General features: G+C 36.2%; 1 protein-coding gene across 2 annotated transcripts in view; it reads left to right on the forward strand.

Moving 5' to 3' along the window:
• The window catches only part of LOC126190749 (RNA-binding protein 25), a 184,212-nt gene that overhangs the window by 36,279 nt on the left and 132,412 nt on the right, over positions 1–15,521 (forward strand). The gene's annotated exons all lie outside the window — the stretch shown is intronic.

Consider the following 15,521-nt stretch of genomic DNA (forward strand, 5'->3'; position numbering starts at 1 on the left):
TCTTAGAGACCAATATTATACGTGAAAGCTTTGCTTTTCTTGTAGCAACACTATGTATATTAATTTAAACCATTAACTTTCCTTATTTGTGTGTTCACTCTACTTAAGAGTGATCTTGCTATTGGCTGACTACATCATGTGTCCTATGCTGTCATCAGCTGGCGAGATCACATGACAGGCGCTATGACTGATTCACAAAAACGCGTTGCAGTCCCAATTTCAATGCTTCAGAAAGTAACGTGCGGTGTTTGGTGGAATTCGAATTTATACTTTCGTAACTCGAAAATATGCAGCGTACATGTTGCTCCTCATCAAAGATCTTTCCAAAACGTGTTTTTATTTTTTTCCCTGAGTTTCGCTTTCTAAAGTGTCGTGAAATTCTACGTCGGTGTATAAAACCATAAACATTCAAAGGATAGATAAGTTTTACAGTGCCGAGGAAAAGTATACTGTTACTTAACATGAAAAAAGCGTATTTTCACGGAGGAGAAAGTGTATTTTCAACCGGGAAATCAGATTTTCTTTTTTTTGTGCGTTTATACACCCTGGCCTCTGCTGCTTCTCTGCATCTAGCGGTGCATGGAAACGAGCACTCGATGCAGAGAAGCAGCAGAGACATTCCTTGCAGGGTTTACGTTCCCACGGAAGCAGTAGCACCACCAGTGCAGACGCTGACACCGTCTGCAACAGCAGTATGTAATCGCCGACCAATCACAAGCTGACAAACCAGAAGCCGTCCACGGGCTATATAAGCCCACCACAGCAGCAGTGAAGACAGTCAGTTGCAGCTGACGATGATGGAGGCTATCATCGAAAGCTTGAGATTTTATCCCAAATTGATGTGACAAGAAAACCGAGAATGTTTTACATATGCTACAGTTGTTTAATCAGAAATCAGATCTGATTAGTTTCCAAAAAAGTTTACAGCGAAGTGAGATTAGAGGGAATGACGACTAGCCAAATTTTTGATGAATTTAAATAACATCTGTTCCTTGTCATATGAAACCATTCATTTCTTATAAATCAGTATGGTGTTACAAAACACATCTGTTTCACACAGTGACTATTCACACATACTCTTATTCACACACACACACACACACACACTGAAAATTTGAGGAATTATTCCTCATGATCTGGAATATTCTTCAGTGCTTTGATGTGTAATAAAAAGAAAAATATAGTCTCCAAAGGTATCCATATTTGCCTTTGATCAAATCTTTTCTTCCTAAGGCACTGACAGTGTATTTGTTGAATATTTTGTGTGACCCATGATAATCCTCTGTCTGTGATTTGTAGATGCATGCAAGTGGCTTTGGTTGTAAAATGGAGAAGTATAGTCACTTTTCCTGGCAAAAAGAACTTGTTGCATTTTTGAGATTAAATGTTTGTCTTGCGTGCACCAGTTGGGCATAAATTGCAGATAAAGGTTGAATATTTTTGTTGTTGCATGTTTGTTACTATTACATAATGTCACAACTTAAGTTGAAAAGCTGCAGTTTGCCATCACCACTGTGTTCTACGCTTACCCATCCTTCCCGTGTTGTACACAAATTAAAAATGATCTCTCCCCTTCTTTCTCTCCCTCTCTTTCTTTCTGATGCACTCTCCCCTCCCCCACCCTGCCCCCAGTTCGTCTTCAATACGTAGTTCACTTGTTCCAGTCCATTTCACTTTAAGAATACCCCAGGATAGATTCATGTTGCCACATTGAGGAACATTGTGAACAAGATAGTGTGAAACAGTCGCATCAGAGAATTTACTGTGTGCTGTTTAGGCCTATTTATTGCTGAAAGCATCTGCACCTCTTGTATACTAATACTATAGAAGAATCTGAATGAAGAGATATGAAAAAACTGCTGACTGTTAGCAGCAAGTGATGTCACAACTTGCAGGACACTCAGACAGTTTTCTTGACAGTGAAGTATGTTCAATTGTTCGACAAAGTCTACTTTAATTGTGAGTCCTTGCCCTCTATGATAATTTCTTATGCTCTGTTCCTTTTTCTTTCTGGCAATTCATATTTGTAAAATAATGTCACTACTACAGTGATAGTGTTCGCAACTTTTCTCAAAACTGTATACAAAGCTACTCATTGAGTGTTGGAAAGGTCATTATTGATTTACTGACAGCAAAACAAAATGATAATTTGGTGGTTCATTCAGAGGATAAATATACTTAATTTAAATTTGACTGTTATTAACAAAAACATTGTATTGCTGATTTTGTGTTGTTTTATGTCATCAGAAGGAAAAGAAAAAAAAGCCAGATAAAGTAATGAGAAACAATTGCATAAATAATTTGTAAATGAGTCTCTAAAAATCAGGTAGCATCTGTTGTATTGTCCCATTACCTTCTCCACAAGACAATGTAATGTGAAATTTTGTTTTTGTTATTATGATCCAAGGTGACAATTATTGAATTATATTTTTAAAAAATCGTCATAACTTCTGAACGGTTTGCACCAGGACGTTCAAACTGCATTGTTCACTGCGGCGCTTGATGGGAAATAGTATGCGTAGGCACGTGCTCCTTGTTGTTTTTGGCCATTTGCGCATGAAAATGTCCCGGTTCAGCATGCCTGAGTGTATAGCACATATGAAGACATACTATGTGTGCAATAACTGCCCAAAGGAAATTTGCGACTAAGTTCAAGCTGAAGACAATAGGTACAGGTATGCTAAAACTCAAGAATTTAATTTGGAAGTTTGAGAGAACGGGTAGTCTTTGTGATGACATGGTTGCCAATGTCTGTTGTTCAAACAGGGTGGAAACGCCTGAAAATATCGAGAAGACACGCACTGTTTTTCTAACCAGCCCCAGAAAATTGACCAGATGAGCTGCTCAACAGGTGGGAATCAATCGGGAGATGCTGTGCCAAATTGTTGTTGAAGACCTGCATCTCTTCCCACATAAAATTCAAACCCATCACCCATTAAGCCCCAGAGCCGTGTGACAACGGTTATGTTTCGTCGACACTATTGTCCACAGAATTGACAAACAGGACTTTGACGTGAATATGGTTTGGTTTAGTGATGAAGCCCTCATTTATTTGGATGGGCTTTTCAGTAAGCAAAATTGGCGCATTTGGGGGACTGAGAATCCACATTTCGCAATCAAGAAGTCTTTTTACATTCAGCAGATGGCTGTATGGTGTGCAGTGTCCTGTCAAGGAATAATCAGTGTGATATGTCTTCATGGCATGGTGACTACAGAATGGCATGTAAAGATTTTGGAAGCTGATTTTATCCCCATTATCCAAAGTGAGTCTGATTTCAACGAAATGTGGTTCATGCAAGATGGAGCTTGACCCAATCAAAGTAGGAGTGTGTTTGATGTCCTAGAGGAGCACTTTGGGGCTGCATTCTGGCTCTGGGGTCCCCAGAGGCCACTAGAATGGGCCTCGATTGGCGTCCATATTTTCTGTATCTGAACATATGCAACTCCTTTTTGTGGGGTTCTGTTAAAGATAGAATGTACAGCAATAACCTCAAAACCATTGCTGAGCTGAAAACAGCCATTCAGGAGGTCATCAACAGGGTAGATGTTCTGACACTGCAGCAGGTCATGAAGAATTTCGCTATTCGTCTGTGGTACATGATCGCCAACGAAGGCAGGCATATCAAACATGTCATAACCTAATTCTGAATATCTCTAGTGAAGTTTACATGTTGAATAAATTGTGGGCAAGCCATAGTTTGTAACTAATTTACATTTGTCCCCCCCCCCCCCCCAATAAGGTTTAGCAATTGTCACCCTTTATTTATTTCAGTTATGACCATAGCTGTAATTTGAATGAAGAATATTTTGATGCATTTCAGACATCACTTGCATTGTTCATAGGTGTAAAAGGTGTCCCATTTATCTTGCTCACCCAAAATAATTCTTTTTGATGAGTTAAATGAAAAATTGTTTCAACCAATGTTTTTTAACACCATTGGGTAGTTCTTGCTGAAGGATATGTTTTATGTAACCCCACAGATGTAGCAGGTACAGGATAGAGCTTAATTTTTTTAAAGGAAATCATTTACATTTTATTTAAGAATACACTCATCCTCTCAAAGAGCTATTAAAAATTCATCACACTTTACCATTTTATCTACAAAACTAGCAGCATAACTTCTCTAATTTAAATAACATTTCAGAGCATTTCATTAACTAGATCATTTAACCTCTTGAACATTTATAAATTACCAATAAACATTGAATGCAGCAGTACTGCACTGTACAGTAATTGGATCTTGTTATTGTAAAGCACCGTATTACAGTACTCATGACAGCGATGAAGTAACATGGCACTTTGTAGTAACTTTAACTGTGATATTATCACTACATGAAAAACAGGGTGTTTAAATCACATGCTCAAAATGGTGACAATTGACCTCCATACATAGGGTCTATCTGTGGGTGATGGATGCCTATGTCGTGCTACTACATCCTCTGTGATGACTGTACAAGCATCAGTAATGCATTGCTGCATGTCCTCTGGTGTTGTTGGAACATTTTGATAGACAGCATCCTTGACTGCTACCCACAGAAAAAACTCCAACAGTGTAAGGTCCAGAGATTGGGCAGGCCAACTAGTTGATCCACCATGTCAGATTCATTTACCAGAGTATTTATGGTCCAGAATATGTTGCGTTCGTAGGGGATTACGTGCAGAGCATCCATCATACTGACACCGCATGAGCACTCTCTGATCCAGAGGCATGGCATCAAGGAGAACAGAAAGCGTGTGTCTTAAAAATTGATCATATTGTCAGCCATTTAGGTTGCCATTTACAAAGAAATGTCCAGTAATGGTATCTCCAGTAATTCTGCACCAAACGTTAACGTTCCATGGATGTTGATGCGCTATCTGTCGGAGCCATTGTGCATTGTTGATGGACCAACAATACATATTTCTTGTATTGACAATTTTTGTGTTGGAGAATGACGCCTCATTGGTAAAAAAACATCTGAGAAGAAATTAGGATTAGTCAGGAGTCATTGCTGAGCCCATTGCAAAATTGAACACTCTTGTTGAAGCCATTTCCATGAAGTCTTTGGTTTAAATGAACATGGTAAGGATGGAATGTGGTGTGCACTTGTTATTGAGATTCCAACTCCATGTTGGATTCATCGTGTGTTTACTTGAGGATTTACGGCTATGCCAGTGAACACAGCAACCTCAGCAGGTTCGACTGTTGTGTTCTACGATGATTTCTAATTTACAGTAGGGTACAAGATAGACATAATAACATAATCACAAAGTTCTCTAACAGTACTGAACATAAAAATGAAAATTACTAAATTATTTCCTGTCAATGTGCTTTCTCCTTAGATCAGCAGCATTTCTACCTTATTGTGATGCATGTACACCATACACCTTTACTCAACAAAAACTGCATTCACAATGTGCACTATTGCTATGCAGTTTATTACTCTGATGCACGCCTACACTGGTATGCAGTGTACTGTATGCTAAAGTAACAAAAAATGAGGTGGCGATTGTGTGTGTGTGTGTGTGTGTGTGTGTGTGTGTGTGTGTGTGTGTGGAGTACCTGTGTTGTTTACATGCGGTGGAAATCATAAGCAAAACCCACACGTCTACTGCAGCACTACATTGGGTGCATAATGTGTACAACCAAGGCAGTAAACAGCTCATTTTTGTCACAACATGTGTACTGTTTATCATTTTCTTATCTACGTTTTACTGACAAAAATGGTACAGTGTGATACATTTTTGAATAGCTTTTGGAGAGGATAAGTGTATTTGTGAACAAAATGTACATGATTGTGATGATAAAAAATGTTGGTTCAAATATCTTTTCATTTAAAGCACCAGCAAAGATTTATTTTGGGCGAGCAAGATAAATGGGACACCCTGTATAAAACTGCCTAATGAGCAATTGAGAACAATACATTAATAGCTATGCTCAATAGGTCTGCTGAAGACTAGTTTGAACCAGTCATAAACACATTTGTAGTTACAATCTGAGCTTATAACTAAATTTCAATACTGTAACAGATTCTAACACTTTGTCATTGTTTACTTTCAGAATTGTTTTTTGTTACTTGATGACTATCACATGAGATGCTTTTCTTGTACCATTAACTGTTACTATGTTCAGTATTGTTTGCATGCATTATTTATGAAGGTATTAATGTAGACAGTATACATGCATGTAGGGCATAATATTTTGTCGATTTATGTTAATAAGGATGAACAGTATGGCCCTGTCTCATGCTGTGAATACAATGTTACAATGTTAGTGCAGTCCTTCCTTTAATTTGTAGTAATAGTGTATTTTCTATTAATGTTGGTTGCACTGGAAGCAAGAGTCATTTTCTCCCCAAATAACAGCTGGAAACTAGAGTTACTGTTACCTTAGCTTACTTCAAGTATTTTATTTGTTGTCAGGTTGGTTTGGGATACGTTTATACCTTTCTTACTGCTGTCTGTTATTAGCAACATTTTTTCTTTACATAATTATGATCACAGAAGCTTGTTAGCACTTGCATTGGTAATGTTGCAGTAATAGTATCCAGTATGCCTGGATGTGAAATCTGAGGTTTGTATAAAAATTCACATAAATTATATGGTTAAAAAGAAGAAAATTTGAAATTCATTGTGCATTATTACTTGTTATTTAGGTTTAATATTACACTACTTCACAAAATAACTCAATCTCTCTCTCTCTCTCTCTCTCTCTCTCTCTCTCTCTGTGTGTGTGTGTGTGTGTGTGTGTGTGTGTGTGTGTGTGTGTGTGTGTGTGTGTGTGTGAGTTTAGGGAATGATTGATTTTGGAAATATGTTGTCAAAATGTGAAGAATTTTATGTTAATTAGTAATGTATTTGTGGCTCATTGCTCATATCTGGTATGTAAATTGAGAAGTGGCTGCCACAGCTGTGCATGGAAATGGATAAACATGATTATGAAGATATTTGCACAAAGGTTTCAGGTAATTTTTGATGGCAGATGACTAGCTGCAACTCATGTTGTTACAGTTATTTGTTAAGCACTTATTACAGTCACTCTTCCCACCGCAACAATGTGATCCTAATAATGTGGTCACGTCCTTTTATTTATTTTAAGCTCTCAAAACAACAAAACTTTGTTTTGTTGTGCATTGTGTAGATGAGTTATTGAGAGCTCGCGCAATAATGCATCCTTAAGCTATTAGTCGGATTTATCTTTCAGCTCTATCATAGATTTTTACCTTGCAAATGTGGAAAAGCATGTGAAAATTAAGTTCATTTATGAATGTAATGTCCTGACCTTGTTTATAGAACTTGATTAATTACAGTGCACTTTTTATAAGGAGTTACTTGACCTAGTATGTTGCTACTGTGATGTGTTTGGCTCATTTGTCTTGCTGTGTGCTGTACTGTAATACTACCTAATGCTTTGAGCCGTAGGTAATTTCTTGTGCTTACAGTTTTATTTACTAAGATAGTCCTAGATGTTTTACGCAGAAGGTTCTCAGGAAATAACAGAAAAATCTTATGTGGACAGTGAGTAAAGTGGTACTACTTGCAATGTAAATGTAATGTTGTGTGAGTCTGTAAGTTTTGATACTTTAGTCGCCTTGTGAATGTGATTGGGAAACAAAGATGTCTGCAAATCTGTGTGTTAATTGCTCAGCATTCCATCTTCTGATTAGTTTTGAATTAGTAGGCCAAAATGGTTTACAAAAAACATATTCCATTGGTGTTCTAATTTTCCATTGGGTTACCTGATTTTTGAATGCTATTGCTGCACAAATCAGTTACAATATGTACAAAAATTGTTGCTCAAAGATGCTTTAAGGTTTGATCACCATTAGTCTATGCTGTAATCCTGCAAAAGTTAAAAGTTTCTGGACCAGTTCAGGTTGTTTTTGTACAAGTCATCAACATCCTTTCTTATTTTGATAGCCTTTTCCACCTCGATGCTGGTGTGAAGAGAGAGTGGAAATCATAACATAGGCAGAAATCAATAAAGCATTTATGTATTAGAAATAAATAAAGTATTTATGTATCACTGGAAGCAGACATCAGTCTAAATGTTGGGAACAGTGTCATGCTTGAAAAAATAAAAGTTATAAAATACGTACTTGTAGAGTTAGTTCACAGTGCCTGACTGCGATAAAATCCAAAAAACTTTGTTTGCAGTTGTTAGTGAATTGATATGACTAGCTTAGATAAATGGTGGGCTGTTCCAGGCTGTCAGTTTAAATGGTTAATGTAATCGAATCTTAATATCTGCCTGGATTTATCAGTATTGCTGAGTATATTCAGTTAAGCTGTGTATACAAAGGTGTATTTAGTCTGTGTGTATAATAGTATTGATTTTGGAGCGTCTCATGATTTTTGAAAGTAAAGGAACAAACAGATGTGAATTGCGTTTGATTTTAAATTTTCAAAGAATGCAATGCTAATACACAAATGGCACAAGGAACTTCGGTGGGCACAATTTAAGCCTCTTCAGAGGTAAGGTAGTTCCAAAACACTATGTTCTAGTGCTCAGTTTATATGTTTAAATTATAACATATGCATGGAGGTGAGGTACTGGTCCAGCCGTTAGGTTTTTAATAGAGTTTTTGCATCATTTTGGGGATGCGTAGAGATCTTTACTTTGACCCTAGCATTGATTAGTGCCACTATCTTGATCAGAAACTAGTTCTTGCTTATTCCATAATGATCTTGTAGTTGATGACTTATTAACCAGATATAAAAGAATGTGCATATAAATTTATTGGAAATGATAGAGCAAAAGCATTCTTTCTCTCATCGCCATAAGAGAAACCATATCTTACTGTAGGATAGCTTCGTAGCAGGAGATTAGTTAGCTGATGTTTCTCAGTTTGCTGTGTATCAGTATTTTCCACCATATTTTGACACAATTTAATGAAAAAAGATCAGCTAAATAATGCATTGCCAACCTTGTGTGATAAATTCTTTTCATGAAAGGAAAAAAAAAAAAAGGTTAAGATTGTGTGCCATAACCCTATAAGAATGCTTGTGAAGTAGGATTCAAGTCAAGACAGCTTTCCGTGGTCAGTAAGTTTACTGATATTCCCTCGTCTCTCTTTTGTAAGGTATGTGAACTTTCAAGACAATGACAACCATTGTTGTGAATTAATAAAAATGGCACACTTCTGTTTTGGATGATAAAATTAACAGAATTTTTGCAAACTGTGTAAATCAGATCTATGGCTTTTGTGTATTATCAGTTATGACCAAAGGACATTATGGCTGAGCAAAAATTGACGCCTTGAATTGTGTATTTAGCTTAGCATTTTGTGTGGGACTGTACTGGCACTTTTTTGTTGTGATTTAGACTGTGGCTGACTGGATTTTGTTCAGATATGCCTTTTGGTCGCTGTTTTGTGACCATGAAAGTTAACATATATGCCATAAATAACCATGTATATATTGTTATAATGACTGCTTGTGTCTGTGTATATGCGGATGGATATGTATGTGTGTGCGAGTGTATACCTGTCCTTTTTTCCCCCTAAGGTAAGTCTTTCCGCTCCCGGGATTGGAATGACTCCTTACCCTCTCCCTTAAAACCCAAATTTTTTCGTCTTTCCCTCTCCTTCCCTCTTTCCTGATGAGGCAACCGTTGGTTGCGAAAGCTTGAATTTTGTGTGTATGTTTGTGTTCGTTTGTGTGTCTGTCGACCTGCCAGCACTTTCATTTGGTAAGTCACATCATCTTTGTTTTAGGTATATTTTTCTCATGTATATATTGTTGTTTACATTGGCACAGTTTGTGGCAGTTGAAATTTTCTTGCCAAATTTTTGTGCTTGTAGATTAGAAATTCTGTGTGTGCATTGCTACTGCAGTGTTTCCAATGACAGAGATGGAACAAGTGCTTCTGTTTTCATCCTAAACACTGACAGTACTAATACTTATATCTCTGTGATAATGATGATTATTTCAAACAACGGATAGTCCAGGTCGGAATATCAACAGTTATGAAAAGGATAGATTTCTCCTCATAGTCTTGCTAGAGTGGCCACAGATAGTGGACATGTGTGTGCGAGGTTTGTCTGCCTATGTGAATGTATGCATGTGTTCCTTTCTTTTCTGAAGAAGTCTATGCTGAAAGCTCAGCGTCTGTCTTTTTCTTATGCCTGTCTGCAACTCAACGTCTTGTCTTTAAGTGAGTAGCAATCTAGTCTTTTCATAATTGTAGAGATGAATATTTTTACCCTCTCTGTTGCTATGTTTGTAATATATAAGTTAAAATGTAGAGCCATTTATGACCACCACTAAAATTGTCAGTTAATTTTCCCCATTTAGAGAAAAGCTCATGAGCTTTGTGGAGAATGTATAACTAGGTATAATATATACTAAAATATGGTTATGACAACATACAGTAATCTGTAACTCAGTATCAGGAAGGCAAAACATGTTCAGTGTGTGAGAATTACTATGTGTAAAAGGTTCCTCATATTTCATAGATATTGTATGTTGTTAGGACAGTGCTGTGCTGGTTTCCAGAATTCTTCTTCAGTATTATTCAGATGAAAGTGAATATAGGTACATAAGAAATGCATAGTTATCCAGTACTGCAGACACAGTAATCTTTGAATAAAAAAATGCTTATTACATTTTTGGTGTGGAGAAATGTTTAAATCTGATATGTTCTGGAGGTAATAGCATTACTGCAGCGTCTACATTTAAAACAACAAGTACTAAAAGTTATTTGCCAGATAAGAACAGTCATATAAGTACTGTTGAATGTTTGCTGTAAAGTACTCCTTCATATAATTCTCAAAAATTTAATTCTTTTTGCTTAGTTATTGTGTTCAATTTTTTATTTGTTAAATATTTATTTTCTGTGTTCGTTTGTTAAATTTTTTTGTATTTTAGTCTGTGTCCATTTCATTTAACATAAATTTTTACTGACTTAACTGAGTTTTTTAGCATTTATTTTGTGATTTTTATAACTTTTTTGCTCAGAATACTTTGACAGCATGTTTCATGGATAGTCAGGTAGTGAAAATTAGTAGCTAATTTTCTGCTTTTTTCTTTAAGAAGACACTTTCTTTTTCCTTCAACACTACACATACTAGTGCCTATTGTGACACATAACTTAATTCTAACTGTAAACTAATTTTTAATAGTTAAATGTGTGCTTCCCTCCAATACATGTACTTGTGTAAAGACTTCCTGTCAAGCCACACCAAATATTGTAACATATATTAACAACAATAACAGAAATGTAATGCATCAAAGTACATTGACACACCAAAGTGTATATCTCATGTGCCTAATCAAGCAAGATGAGGCAGGAGTTGACACACAATGAGTTTTTGAGAAGTGATGACAGATCATTCAGAGACTTTGTACAATTTACTAATAGCTTTTCGTATCCACATTGTGAAGAGGATCAATAAGAAGCAGGCTGTCATTAGCTTTTAAGCAACTGCTTCATGATGTGATCTATGGTAGTTAGTGAGTTATTAAACTTGCTGGATACTTAAGTCCTAAATGATTTCCATGTTCAGGAGAAGTTTGGAATTTTTTTAAAAGTTAATGTGGGCTGTACATTGCAATGCAACAGTACAGCTGAAGGAATCACCTTAGGAAGGAACACATTTTGGTCTCCATTTTGAGGAAAAAATTGAGAAGTTAATATTCTACAAACAGTCTTTTTCGCTGCTTTCCGAGCCGAGATTTTCGCTGCTTTCTGAGCCGAGATTTTCGCTGCTTTCCGAGCCGAGATTTTCGCTGCTTTCCGAGCCGAGATTTTCGCTGCTTTCCGAGCCGAGATTTTCGCTGCTTTCCGAGCCGAGATTTTCGCTGCTTTCCGAGCCGAGATTTTCGCTGCTTTCCGAGCCGAGATTTTCGCTGCTTTCCGAGCCGAGATTTTCGCTGCTTTCCGAGCCGAGATTTTCGCTACTTTCCGAGCCGAGATTTTCGCTACTTTCCGAGCCGAGATTTTCGCTACTTTCCGAGATTTCAGTTACAACTATGAACTACTGTCCTCAGATTTATGACATTTTTGTATCGCGAAATTACATATTTCTGTATTTCTCATAAAAATCCCCGATTTCTGTTTATTTCTCTAAAAACCGTTAATTTTGTGTCATCATTTTTATAAAATTTTCCTGTCCCTATTCATCAGTTTTTGCACATTTTATTATTATAGTATTAAAAATAAAGGGACTGTACACAGAAACAGTGAAAACTGTCTATTTTATTAGGTAGTTACGAAGTTTGGAACAGTGCAAAAGCAGCAGAATTGTGTCTGTTGATAACAACAGAAGTAGCAGTGGAACTGCACAGGTTTGATTTTGTGGTTTGGAAAGTGGATTACAAATATGAGCAGAAGTTGCTAACAAAATATTCACAAACTAAATTGAGGCCCAAATGGTAGCCAGAGTAGAAGCCAAGTAGTTGTAAGACCCAAAAGCAAAGCACTAAGAACTAGACCCATAGGGAAAACAAGAAGGAATAAGTTAGTAGATGTGTATCTGATTGTTGCTTAGTGGTGGCATCATACACACACTGCTGAAAGAGTCAGATTTTCGAGGTTGTCTTCTTATTGTGCCTGGCCCATCATAGCCCCAGCTTATGGGGTTCACTTTGTGTTTCCTGTGAAAGAGCATCCAAAAGAGCATCCAAATTTTGAACTTGGAAACTTATAGTTTTTCTGACATCCCTACTTGTGTTGGTGTTTTGTCCCATCAGATAAATGTAGCTTAAATGGTTGTTTTCTAAATTTGTGGTTCACTGCAAACTCTTCTGTGAATTGTATTAATGCAATGAGTAGCAGTTTCTCCTTTAATTGTTTTGAAGACTAGGTTTTGTAAGGTTTTTAGTGTAAGCAACTAATACAAACATTCACAACTTGTGGGAGATTGTATTTTGTTCCGTAGAAAAAGTAGGTGGTTTTTCAGTGGACTTACTCAGTGAAAATGAAAATGTTCAGAGTTTTTAATATCATGACTTCAGAGAGTAGTAAAATTATCATTTCTTTTTTGTCTTCAATGCTTTGTTTTGGCACTTGTAAAAATAATTGTACTAAAAACAAGCATTACATCTTCACTTTTCGTTGATTTTAGTAGGCTGAAAAATCTGTACACTGCTGTGAAAATGCCAGTTAAAGACATTGAGATTAAATGGATGGATTTAAGCTGCTGATGGGCTTTTCTTTGTTTTTGAAATAATGCCTTTTCATGCTCCCATGTGTAATTAAAAACATAAGTCTTTGAAAATTGTTTACTGATTTTTCAGCTGCAAAGCAATGGATTTTCAGTGTAGAGGAAAAGTAATTATTTGATTGGAAATTCATAATTTAATATGTGTGTATATCACAAATGTGTTTAATAAGGGGATTTAATTAATGTTAGTTAAAATAGCATTTTGAAAAGCTAACTGGCTTGATAAACACTAGCATGTATGTCTGATTGCAGATCATTGTGTTTCACATTTATTTTGAAATAATCGGAACTTCTACACTAGTTTTACAGTCAGTAATTATGTTCTCAGTAATGGCTCTAAACAAAAAATTGGTTCAGGAGGGATATGTTCTACCTTAGAAGCAAAATATGTCCAGTGACATACTTCATCTTGGAAATATTCATTTCAGACAGCTATTCTAATGATACTTGAAGTGCATGAAGCAAACTGTTCAAAGGCTAGACTACTGACAGCATTAATGAAAAGAACACACAAATTGTGAACAAATCTCTGAAGTTCTGAATGCATAGAGTAATATAGCAAGCTAATCGCCATGGACGTATATGTAAGGAACGACGACTTATAATAAATTTTGTGCAAATTTTACTTGAATTTCAATACAAAATAACTGGTTTTGGCCATCATAGGTCATTTTCAGAACTGATGATGGCCAAAACTGGTAATTTCACATGGAAATTCTTGTGATTGCCTAGAAAAATATATTATTTTCGAAACCAGTGATCATAGGCATCTCCATAGGCATTATGAAGTTATTGGCCTTGGCCATTACGAGATCTGAAGATGGCCAGTGATGGCTCAAACTGACAATTTGGTATTGAAATTCATGTGATTGTACTGGAAAATAAATTATCTTCTAAGGAAGCGCTCACTGGTGTCTCCAATAAAACTGAAATGTAATTTTTTTTTTCAAAATTCTGCAATCATCAGCAGATGAGCCTAATAACTATTGGTTAATTAAAACTACACCAGCTCACTTGAGTAATTGTGGTTATGCAAGTAGGAGAGCCGAGAGAATCCAGTGTCATTGGTCATGTGTTGTTCATTGAGCAATGGACACGGCAGTTAACCAACCTCTAGATTTTCATTTCAAATGGAAATATTGCTCTATTGGAATTTTCTAGACCACTACCACATACAATAGATTTGTTGTGACAGTTGTAAATAGCTGCCAAAGTGGAACCTGAGCCTGGATTTCTAATTTTTGTGGGCAGTTGCTCTATGAGCATGCCTCCAGGCCTGACTGAAACTTTCATAGTCACCAATGTTTCCCCTAATGGGAAAATTCATGTTAAATTAATATCATAGATGTGAATGCTCTGTTAATTTGCCTTATATACCCTGGATGTATTTGTAGCCAACTTAAAAGTGTTAGTGTAGAAAGGGGACATTTATTGTTTTACTTTCATCCATATTATTTATATACTATTAAAAATATTTGAGTGTACCAATAACTTACTTACATATGGAGATAGGTACTGTCACATATTTGCTACAGTGGCACCTTCTGTCATATTAGAATGTTTTATGCGCAGTGATGTGTTGTGTAGTTGTATGTTAATGGATTGTTTTTTGAAGTATTCTGGAGCCGCAATGTGTGTGTGTTAAAGCTGATAAGTATCTCTTTGCTGATAGCAGTCAGTATATTGCCTCCAAATGAAATGGTTGGATGATAAATGCTTTACATGTGGAATGAAAACTAAGTACTACTGAAGAAGTAACAGCTTCACAAGTACATTTATTGCAATTTTTCCCACTCAAACTCCTTTAATTTCAGAATTGCATACAGCTGAAATGTACTCAGTAGCCAAACACCAACCATAAAATAATAAGTATTTAACTAATGGGAAGGTAGATTGTACTCTGGTGGAGGGGACACAGACTCTAATTCCTTTGATTTGTAAGCTATTCTGTGCAATTAGTTATTGTGGGAGTTCCAAGTGGATTCTCAACCACAAGATATTGCAGTCTCACAGTTCAAAGTATTGTCAATTATAATTATGAATATTGTATTTAGCACCGCAAAACCACCAAAACTGGCCAGTGTTTGAAGTCTGATGTGTTAATTACAGTTTACCTATTTTCGTGAAGGTATTAAGTGATGCAATCTTTGGAAAAAACACTGTAAAATTGTTGTGCTTGATAATACGTATTTTCACAAGAAAAGATTCAAAAACCATGTATGTGGGCAAGGAATAGGTAAAATTGTTGTTGGGTTAATACAAGTGTGTGACTTCCTAGAATTGGTGTCCATATTTGCATATGAAGGATGAAAACATGAGAACTACAGCAAAGTGTTGAAGACTCAGAATTCAATTACAAAAGAAGCAGTTTAGAT

The sequence above is a fragment of the Schistocerca cancellata genome, chromosome 6 (assembly GCF_023864275.1).
Source record: "Schistocerca cancellata isolate TAMUIC-IGC-003103 chromosome 6, iqSchCanc2.1, whole genome shotgun sequence".
Classification (NCBI taxonomy): Eukaryota; Metazoa; Arthropoda; class Insecta; order Orthoptera; family Acrididae; genus Schistocerca; species Schistocerca cancellata.